The sequence below is a fragment of the Salvelinus alpinus genome, chromosome 23 (genome assembly GCF_045679555.1).
Source record: "Salvelinus alpinus chromosome 23, SLU_Salpinus.1, whole genome shotgun sequence".
NCBI lineage: Eukaryota > Metazoa > Chordata > Actinopteri > Salmoniformes > Salmonidae > Salvelinus > Salvelinus alpinus.
In genome coordinates, this window is record NC_092108.1 from 27,661,586 (window position 1) to 27,679,078 (window position 17,493).

At 40.9% G+C, this 17,493-nt stretch overlaps 1 pseudogene; it reads left to right on the forward strand.

The window, feature by feature from the left end:
• The first annotated feature begins 505 nt into the window (after nt 1-505).
• Nucleotides 506-15,437, forward strand: LOC139551251 (myosin-7-like; annotated as a pseudogene).
• The last annotated feature ends 2,056 nt before the right edge of the window (nt 15,438-17,493 follow it).

Below are 17,493 nucleotides of genomic sequence, written 5' to 3' on the forward strand. Positions count from 1 at the left end.
ACAGTAATTTGTGAGTCAGTGGGTGATAGTGAGGATTGTGTGTGTGTGTGTGTGTGTGTGTGTGTGTGTGTGTGTGTGTGTGTGTGTGTGTGTGTGTGTGTGTGTGTGTGTGTGTGTGTGTGTGTGTGTGTGTGTGTGTGTGTGTGTGTGTGTGTGTGTGTGTGTGTGTGTGTGTGTTGTGGGGAGGGGGGTCATGGGGTTACAGTGTTCTTGGCCTTTTAAGGCAGGGCCAACAGGGGTTAAATATGATCTCTGCTATTTCAGGGATACAGTTCTGAAGCCTCCATTCATCTTCACCTCTTAGCAGTGTTGAAGGTAAATGAACACTCCGTAAACTATTATTGAGTGATAATTATTACATACATCTAAATCTAATTGTAGGATTTATTACTGTTCATTTGACAAATGATTAGTGGTGTAATGAGACATGTATGGTGGAAATGCAAAATGTAACATAAAGTAACTTTGAACTAATTTGGCATTTTCTCTTTCTCACAGTGCAACCATGGGTGATGCTGAGATGGCGGTGTTTGGGGCGGCAGCCCAGTACCCGAGGAAATCTGACCGGGAGCGTCTGGAGGCCCAGACTCGTCCCTTCGACATGAAGAAGGAATGCTTTGTACCAGACCCCGTGGAGGAGTTTGTCAAGGCGTCCGTCACCAGCCGCGAAGGAGACTTGGTCACTGTGCAGACGCAGAATGGGAAGGTCAGTGCTTTACTTCAAGTGACCAAGTTGAATTCTGCTAACCTTTTTTCCCCCCAGAACAAGGTTGTAAAATCATGCAGAATTAAGTTATTAATAAATCCTTGTTCACGTTGCAGGCCTTAATGCTCAAATCCGTTTTGTTTTTCAAATCAGTTTTGGAATACTGAATTTCCAAACAGAAAGTTACAAATGACCAAATCAGATGTGTGTGTTCAGACAGCAGTCATTTGCTGACATGGCTACGCTAGTTGTCATAGTAATGACGGGTGTGTGCGCAGTGGTGTAGGTTGATTAGTGTAGGATGACCTTCCAAAAGGGTTCTTCAGCTGTCCCCATAGGAGAACTCTTTTTGGTTCCAGGTAAAACTATTTTGGATTCCATGTAGAACTCTCTGTGGAAAGGGTTCTACATGGAACGCAAAAGAGTTATACCTGGAACCAAAAAGGGTTCTTCAAAGGGTTATCCTATGGGGACAGCCAAAGAACCCTTATTGGTTCTAGATAGCACCTTTTATTTCTAAGAATATTTAACTCAGAAGTTATGTAGCAAGCTAAGGTGACAACGATGCCTGCCATGGACATTTCCCAGTTGCTTTGAATGTTCAAAATCATAGAGTAAGAACACTTTTAAAGCCTCAAAGGATAAGATGATCCAACTTTCAAAAGTAGTCCTTTTTGGCTAGCCTCAGTAGTCAACTAGCTAGGTAGCTGTTTAGCTTTCCAGGACAGGAATCAGATTTGTATCTGATTTCAAACCACCTATGAAGGTGGTTTGAAATGCGGCTTGGAACATTTTATTCCATATTCTTTTTGGCTGTTCAGACTGCAAGAAAAATAACAGATTTGAATCGAATATGAGTCACTTCAAACTGCCAATGTGAACAAGGCTTAACTGTCTTTACATAATCTCACAGACTCTCACCTTCAAAGACTCTCAGATTATGCAACAGAATACTCCCAAATTTGACAAGATTGAGGACATGGCCATGCTGACCTTCCTCCACGAGCCTGCTGTTCTGTACAACCTCAAAGAGTGTTACGCAGCATGGATGATCTATGTGAGCACATGAGAGTCGCTTCATCATTAAGTTCGAAATTTGAATCTTAAATTATCAACTTTTTTCTATGTAAATTATCCCCACCAAACCCATAGTAATACTTTCCAATGTTAGGCCTTAATTCTTCCACTTAAAATGTTATGCACTTTCAACTGAATATATCTTTTACAGACCTACTCAGGGCTGTTCTGCGCCACTGTCAACCCCTACAAGTGGCTGCCAGTGTATGATCCATCTGTGGTCATAGCCTATAGAGGCAAGAAGAGGCAAGAAGTTCCTCCCCACAGTTTCTCTATCTCTGACAATGCCTATCAGAACATGCTGACAGGTAAACTAAAATAGCTACTTTAGAAAATATGTAAGGGAATCATAATGATAATTAATTCTGATAATTGTATAAAATTGCATTTTTATAACCTGTATAGACCGTGAGAACCAGTCTATTCTGATCACGTAAGTAATACACTACCCATTCTACTCACATGCTTTTAAAAAGTGTGTTATCTGTCATGTTACATAAGATAGTGTGATAAGTGCTATTTTTAAAGATTACTGTGTGTTTCCAGTGGAGAATCTGGTGCTGGAAAGACTGTGAATCCCAAGAGAGTCATCTAGTACTTTGCAAGCATTGCAGCTAGTGGCGGGAAGAAAGATGCAGCCGCCCAAAACAAGGTATTCAATCTGCGACAGCTTTGACATGCATATTTTCATGATTGAGCAGTTCTGTAGCTATTTGTAAAGCTAAGCATCTAACATGTGTTTCTATACCATTCTAAGGGAACTCTGGAGGATCAAATTATCCAGGCTAACCCAGCCCTGGAGGTCTTTGGTAACGCCAAGACCATCAGAAATGACAACTCCTCAATATTTGTGAGTTTCTGATGGATATTCTTATACAGCATTAATCACCCAAAAATAAACTAACAAAACTATTCTATTTAGGGTAAATTTATCAGGATTCATTTTGACACTCGAGGAAAGCTTGCTTCTGCTGATATTGAGACATGTAAATCCAAAGATAACAGACTTTGAAAAATCAGAGAGAAATTGTCAACAGTGGCTGTAAGAAATGTATTTGTCTACTGTTCTAAATCACCTTCTTTCCAGACCTTCTGGAGAAGTCTCGTGCCACTTTTCAGCTGAAGGCTGAGAGGGACTAACACATCTTCTATCAGATCTTGTCAAACAAGAAACCTGAATTACTGGGTCAGTACCACAATTAGATAACAATGGTGTATTGACTGCATTCATTTGTGTAGTGTAATAATAAGTAATAGCATGTCTATATTTATCTTTCTATGTCTCTCTCCCCAGCCTCATGGGTATACAGAGATGTTGCTGGTGACAGCTAATTCCTATGACTACGCCTTCATCTCCCAGGGGGAGACAACTGTGTTGTTTATTAATGACGCTGATGAACTGATGGCAACAGATGTGAGTTACTTATTCACCGTCACTCTGCCCCCTGAATTTTGGTATTCTTTCATTTGGGAAAACAAAGTGTTGTCTTGTTGAATTTCAAGCCAGCTTGTTATGTTGCATACAGCACCAGGCAAATTTGGACACACCTACTCAAGTGTTTGACTTTATTTTTTACTGCTTTATACATTGTAGAATAATAGTGAAGACATCAAAACTATGAAACAACACATATGGAATCATGTAGTAACCAAAAAAGTGTTAAACAAATCAAAATATATTTTAGATTTTAGATTCTTCAAAGTAGCCACCCTTTGCCCTGATGAGAGCTTTGCACACTTGGCATTCTCTCAACCAGCTTCACCTGGAATGCTTTTCCAACAGTCTTGAAGGAGTTCCCACATATGCTGAGCACTTGTTGGCTGCTTTTCCTTCACTTTGCGGTCCAGCTCATCCCAAACCATCTCAATTGGGTTGAGGTCAGGTGATTGTGGAGGCTAGGTCATCTGATGCAGCACTCCATTACTCTCCTTCTTGATCAAATAGCCCTTACACAGCCTAGAGGTGTGTTGGGTCATTGTCCTGTTGAAAAACAAATGATAGTTCTACTATGCACAAACCAGATGGGATGACGTATCGCTGCAGAATGCTGTGGTAGCCATTCTGGTTAAGTGTAGCTTGAATTCTAAATAAATCACAGACAATGTCACCAGCAAAGCATCCCCACACCATCACACCTCCTCCTCTATGCTTCACGGTGGGAACTGCACATGCAGAGATCACCCGTTCACCTACTCTGCGTCTCACAAAGACACGGCGGTTGGAACCAAAAATCTCACATTTGGACTCATCAGACCAAAGGACAGATTTCCACCGGTCTAATGTCCATTGCTCGTGTTTCTTGGAACAAGCAAGTCTCTTATTCTTATTGATGTCCTTTAGTAGTGGTTTCTTTGCAATTTCTTTCTTTGCAATTCGACCATGAAGGCCTGATTCACGCAGTCTCTTCTGAACAGTTGATGTTGAGATGTGTCTGTTACTTGAACTCTGTGAAGCATTTATTTGGGCTGCAATTTCTGAAGCTGGTAACTCTAATGAACTTATCCTCTGCAGCTGAGGTTACTCTGGGTCTTCTTTTCCTGTGGTGGTCCAGTTTCATCATAGCACTTTATGGTTTTTGCAAAGAAGGAAAGAAATTCCACAAATGAACTTTTAACAAGGCACACTTGTCAATTGAAATGCATTCCAGGTGACTACCTCATGAAGCTGGTTGAGAGAATGCCAAGAGTGTGCAAAGCTGTCATCAAGGCAAAGAGTGGCTACTTTGAAGAATCTCAAATATAAAATATATTTTGATTTGTTCAACACTTCTTTGGTTACTACATGATTCCATATGTGTTATTTCATAGTTCTGTTGTATTCGCTGTTATTCTACAATGTAGAAAGCAGTAAACATTTAAAAAACCTTGAATGAGTAGGTGTTCAAACTTTTGACTGGTACTGTATTTATATTTACCCCCAAAAATCTATGGGGGATTGGAAATTATGCAGAAAATGACATTGATGGAAGTCACAATCTATCTGCAATATTAAAGCTGATCTTCCCCCCTGGTAAAACATTGGTAACTGTGGGAATTCACTCTCTACCACAGGAAAACCTGAACAAGCTGATGACCAACTTGAGTTCTACTCACCCTCACTTTGTGCGCTGCATCATCCCCAATGAGACCAAGACTCCTGGGGCCATGGAGAATCCTCTGGTCATGCACCAGCTGCGCTGTAACGGTGTGCTGGAAGGAATCAGGATCTGCAGAAAGGGCTTTCCCAATAGAATCCTGTATGGAGACTTCAGGCAAAGGTATTGTAAAATATAATACAGTTCTATCCCCTTTTAATCATGTAACACATTTACAAATTATTTACCAGTTTCCTTCTTACAGATATCGCATATTGAATCCTGCTGCTATCCCTGAGGGAACAGTCATTGACAGCAAGAAAGGAGCTGAGAAACTGTTGGGTTCGCTCGACATCGATCACCAGCAGTACAAGTTTGGACATACCAAGGTAAGATTCATAGCAAGGCTTGGATGAAATCCTAGGGGCGTTGTACTGAAGCGCATTGCTCTTGACTTTTAAATTACATTTCACTAAAATATCATTTTTGTTAGGTGTTCTTCAAGGCTGGCCTTCTGGATCTATTAGAGGAGATGAGAGATGAGCGCCTGTCCAAAATTATCACTGGTATTCAAGCCAGAGCCCGTGGTGTTCTGTCACAAATGGAGTATAAGAAGATCCTTGACCACAGGTATTTATATTGACACGCTATAAAATGTATCCTTCTGAAGTAGTTTTTCAGTTTAGACACAAAGCACTGGTGTGGGAATATAGTCCCATGCATGAACATGTTAAAGTTACCAATGGTTTTCTTCAAGGGGGGCATTGCTTGTCGTCCAATATCCGTGCATTAATGGTGGTCAAGAATTGGCCCTGGATGAAGCTGTACTTCAAGATCAAGCCTCTGCTGAAATCTGCTGATGCCGAGAAGGAGTTGGCCAACTTTAACCTCTACTGCCTCAGAAACCCGGATCCGGGAGCACCCCCCACCCCCCACACACTGATTAGCATAGCTAGCATAGCTTCACAAGTAGATAGTAGCATCTAAATGTAACAGTATAACTTTAAACCGTCCCCTCGCCCCGACACTGGCGCGAACCAGGGACCCTCTGCACACATCAACAACTGACACCCACGAAGCGTCGTTACCCATCGCTCCACAAAAGCCGCGGCCCTTGCAGAGCAAGGGGCAACACTACTTAAGTCTCAGAGCAAGTGACGTAACTGATTGAAATGCTACTAGCGCGTACCCGCTAACTAGCTAGCCATTTCACATCCGTTACACTCACCCCCCTTTCAACCTCCTCCTTTTTCCGCAGCAACCAGTGATCCGGGTCAACAGCATCAATGTAACAGTATAACTTTACGTCGTCCCCTCGCCCCGACACGGGCGCGAACCAGGGACCCTCTGCACACATCAACAACGGTCGCCCACGAAGCATCGTTACCCATCGCTCCACAAAGGCCACGGCCCTTGCAGAGCAAGGGGCAACACTACTTAAGTCTCAGAGCAAGTGACGTAACTGATTGAAATGCTACTAGCGCGTACCCGCTAACTAGCTAGCCATTTCACATCCGTTACATAAATATCATTAAATCACAAGTCCAAGACACCAGATGAAAGATACAGATCTTGTGAATAAAGCCACCATTTCAGATTTTTAAAATGTTTTACAGGGAAGACAAAATATGTAAATCTATTAGCTAAACACGTTAGCAAAATACACCACTATTCTAACTCCATCAGTTTCTTACTCCTTCAGGTGCTATCACCAATTCGGCTCAACTAAGATATTGATAGCCACTAACCAAGAAAAAACCTCTTCAGATGACAGTCTGATAACATATTCATGGTATAGGATAGTTTTTGTTAGAAAAAAGTGCATATTTCAGGTAGAAATCACAGTTTACAATTGCACCGACCATCACAAATCGACTAGAATTACTAGATAGAGCAACGTGTATGACCAATTTACTCATCATAAAACATTTCATAAAAATAGACAAAGCATAGCAATGGAAAGACCCAGTTCTTGTGATTTCAGACCATATTTCAGATTTTCTAAGCGTTTTTCAGCGAAAACACAATAAATCGATAAGTTAGCATACCACATGTGCAAACGTTACCAGAGCATCAATTCCAGCCAAAGAGCGCTATAACGTAATCACCGCCAAAATATATTAATTTTTTCACTAACCTTCTCAGAATTCTTCCGATGACACTCCTGTAACATCATTTTACAACATACATATACAGTTTGTTCGAAAAGGTGCATATTTAGCCATACAAAACCGTGGTTATACAATGGAAATAGTCACAACTCAAGCCTCAAAATGAGGAACGTCAGCTTTCAGAGTGATCTAGTTTAATCGAAAGCTAATCATATACTTGACTAAAAAATACAGGGTTGACAGGAATCGAAAGACAAATTAGTTCTTAATGCAACCGCTGATTTACATTTTTAAAATTATCCTTACTTTTCAATACAGGGTTCGCCAAGTGAAGCTATACCAAACAAAATGGCGAAATATGCGTTTAAAATATTTCGACAGAACAGCGATTTATCATATTAAATATTGCTTACTTTGAGCTGATCTTCCATCAGATTCTTGGGCAATGTATCCTTTCTATGTTATAAACGTCTTTTGGTCGATAGATGTCCTCTGTCCTTCGAAATGTCCACCACCAACGACCGACACCCCGAAACGTTTCCAAAGCTAAAAAGTGCACGACAAATAAATTCCTCAGAATCGCACTAAACGGATATAAATTGCTATAAAACGGTTCAAATTAACTACATTATGATGTTTTTAACAACTATAACGACTGAAAACATGACCGGAGAACTAGAACTAGTTACATAACGATTTGGAATGAGGCAGGTCCGAAGTCCATCTTGCCTGTGGCGCGCGGAGAGAGAGAGGGGTCATCCCACGTTTTGTGGTTTTATATGGGCTGGGATTGTGCAATAGACTCCATTCAAAACGTGATGACGTACAGACACCCAGAGGAAGACGTAGGCAGTGTCGGTTTCTTCATAGCATTCACTGTCGCCTTAAAAACAGACTCCAGATCAGGGGTAAAAATTTCTGGAATCTGACCCCTGTCATGAAAAGTGCTGTAGATATTGTTCTGTACCACTCAGAGACAAAATTCCAACTTCTATAGAAACTAGAAGGTGTTTTCTATCCAATAATAACAATAATATGCATATTGTACGATCAAGAATTTAGCACGAGGCAGTTTAATTTGGAGACCCAAATATGCTAATGCGGAACAGCACCCCCTATAGTTCCAAGAAGTTAAGGTAGAATTCATGTCAAGAGTGTGCAAAGCTGTCATCAAGGCAAAGTGTGGCAACTTTGAAGAATCTCAAATATAACATATATTTTGATTTGTTTAACACTTCTTTGGTTACTACATGATGCCATATGTGTTATTTCATAGATTTGATGTCTTAACTATTATTCTACAATGTAGTAAAAATAAAGAAAAACCCTTGAGTAGGTGTTCTAAAACTTTTGACCGGTAGTGCACGTTTTCTGTTCACAGGTGAAGAACCTGATTGAGGAATTGGCAGCTCTGGATGAAATCATTGCCAAGCTGACAAAGGAAAAGAAAGCTCTTCAAGAAGCTCACCAGCAAACACTGGATGACCTACAGAGTGAGGAGGACAAAGTCAACAATCTAACCAAGGCCAAGGCTAAGCTAGAGCAACAAGTTGATGATGTCAGATCCTATATAGAGATTAGATGGTCTTTAAATGGAAAAAATGCTAACAATCAGCTAGCAATTTTGATTTGCTTCTTATCCTCTGAAGCTTGAAGGGTCCCTTGAGCAAGAGAAAAAGGTGCGAATGGATCTTGAAAGAGCCAAGAAGCAGCTGGAGGGTGATTTATAGCTGTCCCAGGAGAGCGTAATGGACCTGGAGAATGATAAACAACAGCTAGAGGAACGCCTCAAGAAGTAAGATTAAAATCATCACAAAATATTACATTCTACTGCAAACAAATGCATAAACGAGCTACCAATTAATGATTCCACTGATTCAAATGAATGATTCCACTGATTCCACAGGAAGGACTTTGAAATCAGTAATCTGATCTGTAGGATTGAAGATGAACAGGGCATAATAATTCAACTTCAAAAGAGGTTGAAGGAGCTTCAGGTAATGAAAAAGTCCAAGTCCTTAATCGATTTGAACTCTTCAACCATTTGTATATTTAACCACGATGATGCCATTTTGTGCTAGGCCCGTGTAGAGGAACTGGAAGAGGAGCTTGAGGCAGAAAGAGCTGCCCGAGCCAAGGTGGAGAAGCAAAGAGCAGACTTGGCCAGAGAGCTGGAGGAGATCAGTGAGAGGCTGGAGGAGGCTGGTGGAGCCACTGTGGTCCAGATTGAGATGAACAAGAAGAGGGAGATGGAGTTCCAGGAACTTCGCAGAGACCTTGAAGAGGCCACTCTGCAGCACGAGGCAACAGCTGCCACACTCAGAAAGAAACAAGCTGACAGTGTGGCTGACCTGGGGGAGCAGGTAGACAACCTGCAGAGAGTGAAGCAGAAACTGGAGAAGGAAAAGAGCGAATTTAGGCTAGAGCTGGATGATGTCCTCTCCAACATGGAACATGTTGCAAAGTCAAAGGTAAAAAGTCCATCTAAGTGAAAGTACAACGTCTTTTTTCCATTTGGTCACTGTTAACCTCTTGAATTTATTTGTTCTTATCTTTAATCTTGAAGAATAACTTGGAGAAGTTGAGTAGAACTCTAGAGGACCAAGCCAATGAATACAGGACCAAGTATGAGGAAACCCAGAGATCCCTCAATGACATTACAACTCAGAAAGCCCGACTTCAAGCCGAGAATGGTAGGTAGAATAACTTCTGTCTCTGGATATTGCAATAAATACTCTGAATGAGGTAACAAGCTAAAGTCTATTCCTCAACCTCTTACTTTCTAGATGAGATTGGAAGACAGTTGGAAGATAAGGAATCTCTGGTCTCTCAGCTGATCAGAGGAAAGAATTCCTACGGTCAACAGCTTGAAGATCTAAAGAGACAGCTGGAGGAGGAAGTCAAGGTCATTTAGACCATTCGTTTTCTTATTGATAAATGATGATGCCTTCGTCATAAAATGAATCCCATCTGTCCTTGCTCCCTTCAGGCAAAGAATGCACTATCCCATGCAGTGCAGTTTGCTCGCCATGACTGTGACCTGCTTAGAGAGCAGTATGAGGAGGAGCAGGAGGCCGAGGCTGACCTGCAGCATGGCATGTCCAAGGCTAACTCTGAGGTGGCTCAGTGGAGAAGTAAGTATGAGACTGATGCCATTTAGAAAACTGAAGAACTGGAGGAAGCCAAGTAAGGAATGAGTGCTATTTGTTAGAATCCTAATACCTGCTAAATAGAAGAAACATTTCTCAATGTACAAATAGTGAACAAATAGTCAATGGATGGAGTCCAAAATAATAAATACCAACTCTAAGTACATTTACTATTACGTAGGAGTTGGTATTTATTATTTTGGACTCGATCCATTGAGTATTTGTGTGAGCCTGAAGTTTGGAGAAGCTATGAAATTATATGCCACATTTTCTACTTTGTCTCTTCATCTACAACTCAGGAAGAAGTTGGCTCAGCGCCTGCAGGATGCTGAAGAAGCTGTGGAGGCAGTGAACGCTAAGTGTTCCTCCCTGGAGAAGACCAAACACAGACTGCAGAATGAGATTGAAGATCTCATGGTGGATGTGGAGAGGTCTAATGCTGCTGCTGCCGCCCTGGACAAGAAGCAAAGAAACTTTGACAAAGTATGCAATGCAGTTCTTCAATTTACACGTGTATCTGAATTCCTGAATTCTACACAGCAGAAACAAAATAATAGGCTTACTACAACACTTATAAAGAGTCATGTTTGAAGTCAAATGGCTGCTGTATTATAGGTCCTGGCTGGATGGAAGCAGAAGTATGAGGAGTCTCAGTGTGAGCTGGAGAGCTCCCAAAAGGAGGCCAGGTATCTGAGCACTGAACTCTTCAAGCTAAAGAACTCCTATGAAGAATCTTTGGATCAGCTGGAGACAATGAAGAGGGAGAACAAGAACCTTCAAGGTGAGTAAAGAGCTCTTTGTTTGAAATGTTTTCAGCTCTGCCAATGTTCACATCCATGCACTGAAGAGCAAACAGCTCTTTTATGAAACAAGGTTCTGCAAGTACCCAATATAGTTTTCATATTTCTTCATTGCAACACCTTTTTCTCAGAGGAGATAACTGATCTGAGTGAGCAGCTGGGTGCGGGAGGAAAGACAATTTATGAGTTGGAGAAGGTCCGTAAACAGTTGGAGCAAGAGAAGGTAGAGATCCAGGCTGCTCTGGAGGAAGCTGAGGTAAGAGTGCAATTTCAAATCTTCCCTGGTTCTGTCTGGATTAGCCATTTTACATCAACAACTGTCATTTTCAGTTTGAATCTTCTGATGTGTATTCTAGGCCTCCCTGGAGCACGAGGAGGGAAAGATCCTCAGAAACTCAGCTTGAGTTAAATCAGGTCAAGGCTGACATTGATCGCAAGTTAGCTGAGAAGGATGAGGAGATGGAGCAGTCCAAGAGAAACCTGCAGAGGAGCATTGATACCCTGCAGAGCTCTCTTGAGGCAGAGTTCTCTTGAGGCAGAGTGCAGAAGCATGAATGAGGCCCTCAGGCTGAAGAAGAAGATGGAGGGAGACCTCAATGAGATGGAGATCCAGCTTAGTCAAGCCTGCAGGCAGGCAGCTGAGGCCCAAAAACAGATGAAGAGCGTTCATGCTCATCTGAAGGTAAATTAAAACCGATTGCCATCTGACTGGGCACAAACTGGTGTAATCAACATTGTTTCAACATAATTTGTCAACATATTATGATGTGGAATCTATGTGGAAAATACATTAGATTTTAAAAAGTAATCAACATAAACAGTTGTTTTGAGGTTGAAATTTCAACCACAGGATTATGTCATCATGGTAACCATATTTCAACATAAACAAACATATAAAATATGTTGAATTTGTACCTTTCAAACAACGTCAGATCTTCAACATTATATTCACTATAAAACATTATTTTCTTTAAAGGCTGGGCAGCACCTCCTACTTGAATTGATTTATCTACAGCTACTCTTTGGTCTCTCATCCAGGGTTTTAACCAATCCCAGCTATAATATTTGTCACAATATTACTAATGTGCTATCTTGAGAATGATTGTTGAGAGATCTCCACATGAAATATATTCACTGTTGCTATAGAAGTCATTCCAATGGTTAGTTTAACAGAGGAAATTAAATATGACCATACTTTATCACTCATCATCAATGATGCTATTTACGCCTATATAGCATTTGCAAAGTCATCAACAGCTATTGTTTCAATTCAACCCAGAATTCAACTAAAAATAGACAATACAATAGGCCTAGAGTTTCAAGCTCCATTTCAAATGTAATGATATTTAGTGATATTGAATTGTGTCTGGTTGTCAATGCAACCAAATGTCATCATTTGAAGGATATATATATTCTGCTTGGATAGTTCCATCTGTGCCAATTATTCTAGTTTTAATTCCAGTTTGTCTACAAATTAATTAATGGCACATATTGAACTATGCAAGCAGAAGACATCTCCTTCAAATTTTGATATTTGGTTGCTTTGACAACAAAACACAATTCAATATTACTTTTGTAATAAAGTAAATAGCCTAAAGTTAAGGCTATCTTAAATACTAATGTAACATTCAACCTTAAAATAAGAAGCACATCCATGGCCACATTGAGGTTACTGTAGCTATACATTTCTTCCTATGTAATCATATAAGGCGTGCATGTTCAAGATAGCATGCATAGGTCGTCACAGGTCTGAGGAGATCTTCATAATTGCTGCAGAATCTTGAACAGCATTGATCACTTGCACCATATACTTTTAAAGTGATCTCAACTGCAATCCAGGTCACTTGTTCTGCTATTAGATGAAACACAGTAATAATAATCTGTTGTATAAATAAGCAAACTATCTGACATTGTATTCCCATTTGAACTTTGCTGTGCTTTTAAATGGTTGAAAGCATGATAGACATAAACCAAAAATAAGACATTGTTTTTTTCATTGGAATTTGGTTGTGCTTTTAGATGGTTGAAAGCATGGAAATTCAACTAACTTTTGGCTGTCTTTTTGAGTGGGTGAATATAGTTTGTAATCTCACTGATCAACATCTCAACCGAATATTACCCAATTATCCACATTGAAATGACGTGGTGTGCCCAGTGGGATGGTGTGCCTAATAGATACTGCTCAAAATGAGGTATCTCCAACCTTGCATATTTCTCTCTAGGATGCCCAAATCCAGTTGGATGACTCTGTCCGTTCCAATGATGATCTGAAGGAGAACATTGCCATTGTAGAGAGACGTAACAATCTGATGCAAGCAGAGCTGGAGGAGCTAAGAACCTGCCTTGAACAAACTGAGAGAGGCCGCAAGCTGGCTAAGCAAGAACTGCTGGATGTCAATGAGAGGGTGCAGCTGCTGCACTCACAGGTAAAGTATAATCACTAATTATGGATTTCCTGCTGTAGCTGAACATTGTTACAAAGTTATTTTCTTAAAATCTATGAATAGAACACTGGCCTGCTGAATCAGAAGAAGAAACTTGAGGTTGACACCGCCCAGTTTCAGACTGAGGCAGAAGAGGCAGTGCAGGCGTGCAGAAATGCTGAAGAAAAGGCAAAGAAGGCCATTACTGATGCTGCCATGATGGCAGAGGAGCTGAAGAAAGAGCAGGACACCAGTTCTCACCTAGAGCGTATGAAGAAGAACATGGAGCAGACCATTAAGGACCTGCAGCACCGCCTGGAGGAGGCTGAACAAATTGCCATGAAGGGGGGCAAGAAGCAGGTGCAGAAGCTGGAGGCCAGGGTAAGCGTAACTTTACATATTGTACATGTACATAAGAAGACACAAAAAAAGTAATACTGCATCCTGTAACATGAATGTTATTTCTTTGTTGTGACAGATGAGGGAGCTGGAGATTGAGGCTGAGCAGAAGAAGGGTCAAAGGAATTCGTAAATATGAGAGGCGTATCAAGGAGCTGACCTACCAGGTATCTTCAGTAACTCCGTCATTGGCTGTCCAGTCTTTTGACCTGATAACAAATGGGGTTAACCTTTTTTTATTCTGAAATTTACAGACTGAGGAGCACCGTAAGAATATGGTCTTCAAGGCCTTGCCGATAAGCTGCAGCTAAAAGTAAAATCCTACAAGAGAGCTGCAGAGGAAGCTGTAAGTGTGTACTTTATGCATTCATTCTTGAGGTACTGTCCACCTGTATTAGCTCAGGCTACATAATGTTTGTTTTGTTTCTGTACCACAGGAGGGACAGGCCAATACTAACCTGACCAAGTTCCGCAAGATACAGCATGACCTGGATGAGGCCAAGGAAAGGGCCGACATCGCTGAGTCTCAGGTCAACAAGCTACGTGCCAAGAGCCGTGATGTTGGTTCCAAGGTTAGAATTTCTGTAAAATATATGATCTATGGTTTCTGACCCTGGCAAATGCCAAACAACGTTTCCATCTATCATGGAACCGCCTTTTCTATTGTTACAAATAAAAACCCCTCCTGAGGAAATGCTCTTCAGACCACGCATACCTCGGTGTAAGCTAAAGTGGCACAGGTTTGAGTACCAAGACTAGAAAACCATACCACATGGAGCATTGGCCACACGGCTGGAAATGGTTAACCTCTGAGACTATCGATACCTACAGAATAAGAGAAAATCTTAGATACTAATTACTAGTCTGCAGCTAGAAATTATGTAAAGCTGGGATGCGAATACCGACAACCGCCGAAACATCTATTCTATGAGAACATTTCTGAATGGTACTCTGATGTAACCATGAAAGACTTTGATCTTCAGGGAAACAGAAAGAGAGAGAGAGACTCGGATGAACTCTCCAGCAGACGAACCGGATTCCAACACAGAAGACAACAATTACATATACCGTAAATATGTACTTGCAATTATTCTCGAATAAGCGGCCGTTCATGTGGGAAGGATTAGCATTTCACTATGTAATGAATCCATTTGTCTTTCCCACTCTTTCTCAGTCCACACCCCTTTCCCTTTGTCCACCAAGCCATCATATCGGTTTAGCCCACTAGGGAATCTTCCCTATCATTGTTAGTAACCAATATCTACTGTTTGTTTGTTTATGCATTTCTGTGATTAGTTAGTTAGTTAGTTAGTAAATAAATTATTAAGCCAATTGGTGTATGGATGATTTATAGTAAAGGCTGGGTTTGTGTAGATAACCAACAATTTACGACGTTCAGATGAGACTGACGTGAGGTAAAGAGTAATTCATTAATAGAAGACTAATTGATCAGATATTAAAATATATGAAGAGTTATATTCGGAAAAGTATAACTTTGAAATCTGAAGATTTTCCGAGGTGCCCCGACTTCCTAGTTAATTAAATGTACATGATTAGTTTAATCAAGTAATAATAATTACAGAGAATTGATTTGCTAAAATAACAGTCTGCACCTTTAATGATGCCAAAGCCACGACACTACTAAAGCTTGACCAGTGCTTACCAATGTCTTCTCTCCCTGATGTCTTTCGCTATTCTTTCCCATCACAGAAAGAGCATGATGAAGAGTGAAGCTCTCAGATGGATCTCTGAAACCTTCTGCTTTGGTGTACTCCAGGTAATTTTGGTTTTTGCCCTAGTACTACACAGCTCATTCAAATAAGAAACTCATCATCATGCTTTGATTATTTGAATCAGTTGTGTAGTGCTAGGGCAAAAAGCAAAATTACCTGCTATTGTCTGCAGGAGCACGTCCTGGAAATCGCAAATTCAACAATGAGTGGTTTGGAAGGAATCAGTGGCTAACTGCAAGCATTGCAAATGAATCACTAGCCTGCTATTTAGTGTAGTGGTTGTGTCGTCCAAGTCTGGGTTTAAGGGTCTCTTTTCCAAGCTTAAAAGGAAAACATTCAGCATTGTTCATGCATGATTTCTGCCGCGTTCGAAACAACTGGAAACTCAGATCTGGGAAATCTCAGACTTCAGTGAGTTCAAGACAACTGGGAACACACTTTTTGAACGGTCATCCAACTCGGAATTACAAGACTATACAGTGTCTGGCACGATGGGTTGTAATGGAACGGCTGACTTTCCTTCGCTGCTGCCTGCCTAGATGCATCCTCCCTCTACATACATGTTATCTTCTCTCTGTACATTAAAGGCAAGGTAGGCTAGTTACTACCATTTCACTTTGCACCTTGCTGATACTTTATGGACACTGAACAAAAATATAAACGCAACATGTAAAGTGTTGGTCCCATGTTTTATGAGCTGAAATAAGACCCCAGATATTTTCCATACGCACAAAAAGTTTATTTCTCTCAAATTTTGTGCACAAATTTGTTTACATCCCTGTTAGTGAGCATTTCTCCTTTGCCAAGATAATCCATCCACCTGACAGGTGTGGCATATCAAGAAGCTGATTAAACAGCATGATCATTATAAAGGCCACTCTAAAATGTGCAGTTTTTTCACACAACACAATGCTACAGATGTCTCAAGTTTTGAGGGAGCGTGCAATTGGCATGCTCACTGCATGAATGTCCCCCAGAGCTGTTGCCAGAGAATTTAATGTTCATTTTCTACCAACGTCATTTTAGAGAATTTGGCAGTACGTCCAACCAGCCTCACAACTGCAGACCACGTGTATGGCGTCATGTGGGCGAGTGCCCCATGGTGGCGGTGGGGTTTTGGTATGGGCAGGCATAAGCTACAGACAGCGAACACAATTTCATTTTAGTGATGGAAATATGAATGCACAGAGATACCGTGACGAGATCCTGAGGCCCATTGTCGTGCCATTCATCCACCGCCATCACCTCATGTTTTAGCATGATAATGCACAGTGTCGTGGAAATTCTAATCAATAATGAGGAGAGACAAGGTCAATCACTAATCAGGATATTACTTTGTTCAAATTAATATTTGATATTACTTTGTTCCTTATTAATAAGGAAGCATAGAGTAATTGCTTCTATAATGATGAGGCTGGTGGGGTCAACACTCCCAAGTGTTGTGATGAGTAGCTCTGACATACGAAGAATACAAATATATTTTATAGCAAAGATATGCCCTTTAGTCTACATGACAAACAACAGATGTATGGAATGGGTCACAAGGTGAAACTTGATATATGAGAAAGGAGTATCCCGCAGCCAGATAGCATTTGCTATGAAGACTGTTCTTATTGTTCAGTTTGGCCCCTAAGACGAGGCGCCGATCTCGTTCCTGGTACTTCATAGCACAGAAACACCAACTCATTCTATGGCATAAATCAATTGTCAACTCCAGACACTCCCATCTCAAGTAAAACCCCTTCTGACCACACTCTTGGACCAGCTCACTGAGGTGAGTGAGCCTCTAGGTCATACACTATCCCAGGATAGGTGCAACATCAGAGATGACGTACAATGGTTCCAGACACTACCCCACACATCTTGTCTCAGACCTTATCTCCTCCAAGACCAAAGGAAGGAGTGACTGGTGCACAGACATTGTGTAGACAAGTAATTGGTTCCCCATTAATTACGCCATCCCTTCACATGGTTTAATAGGTAAAGGTAAAGGTAAATAGGTAAAGACACATTCACATATG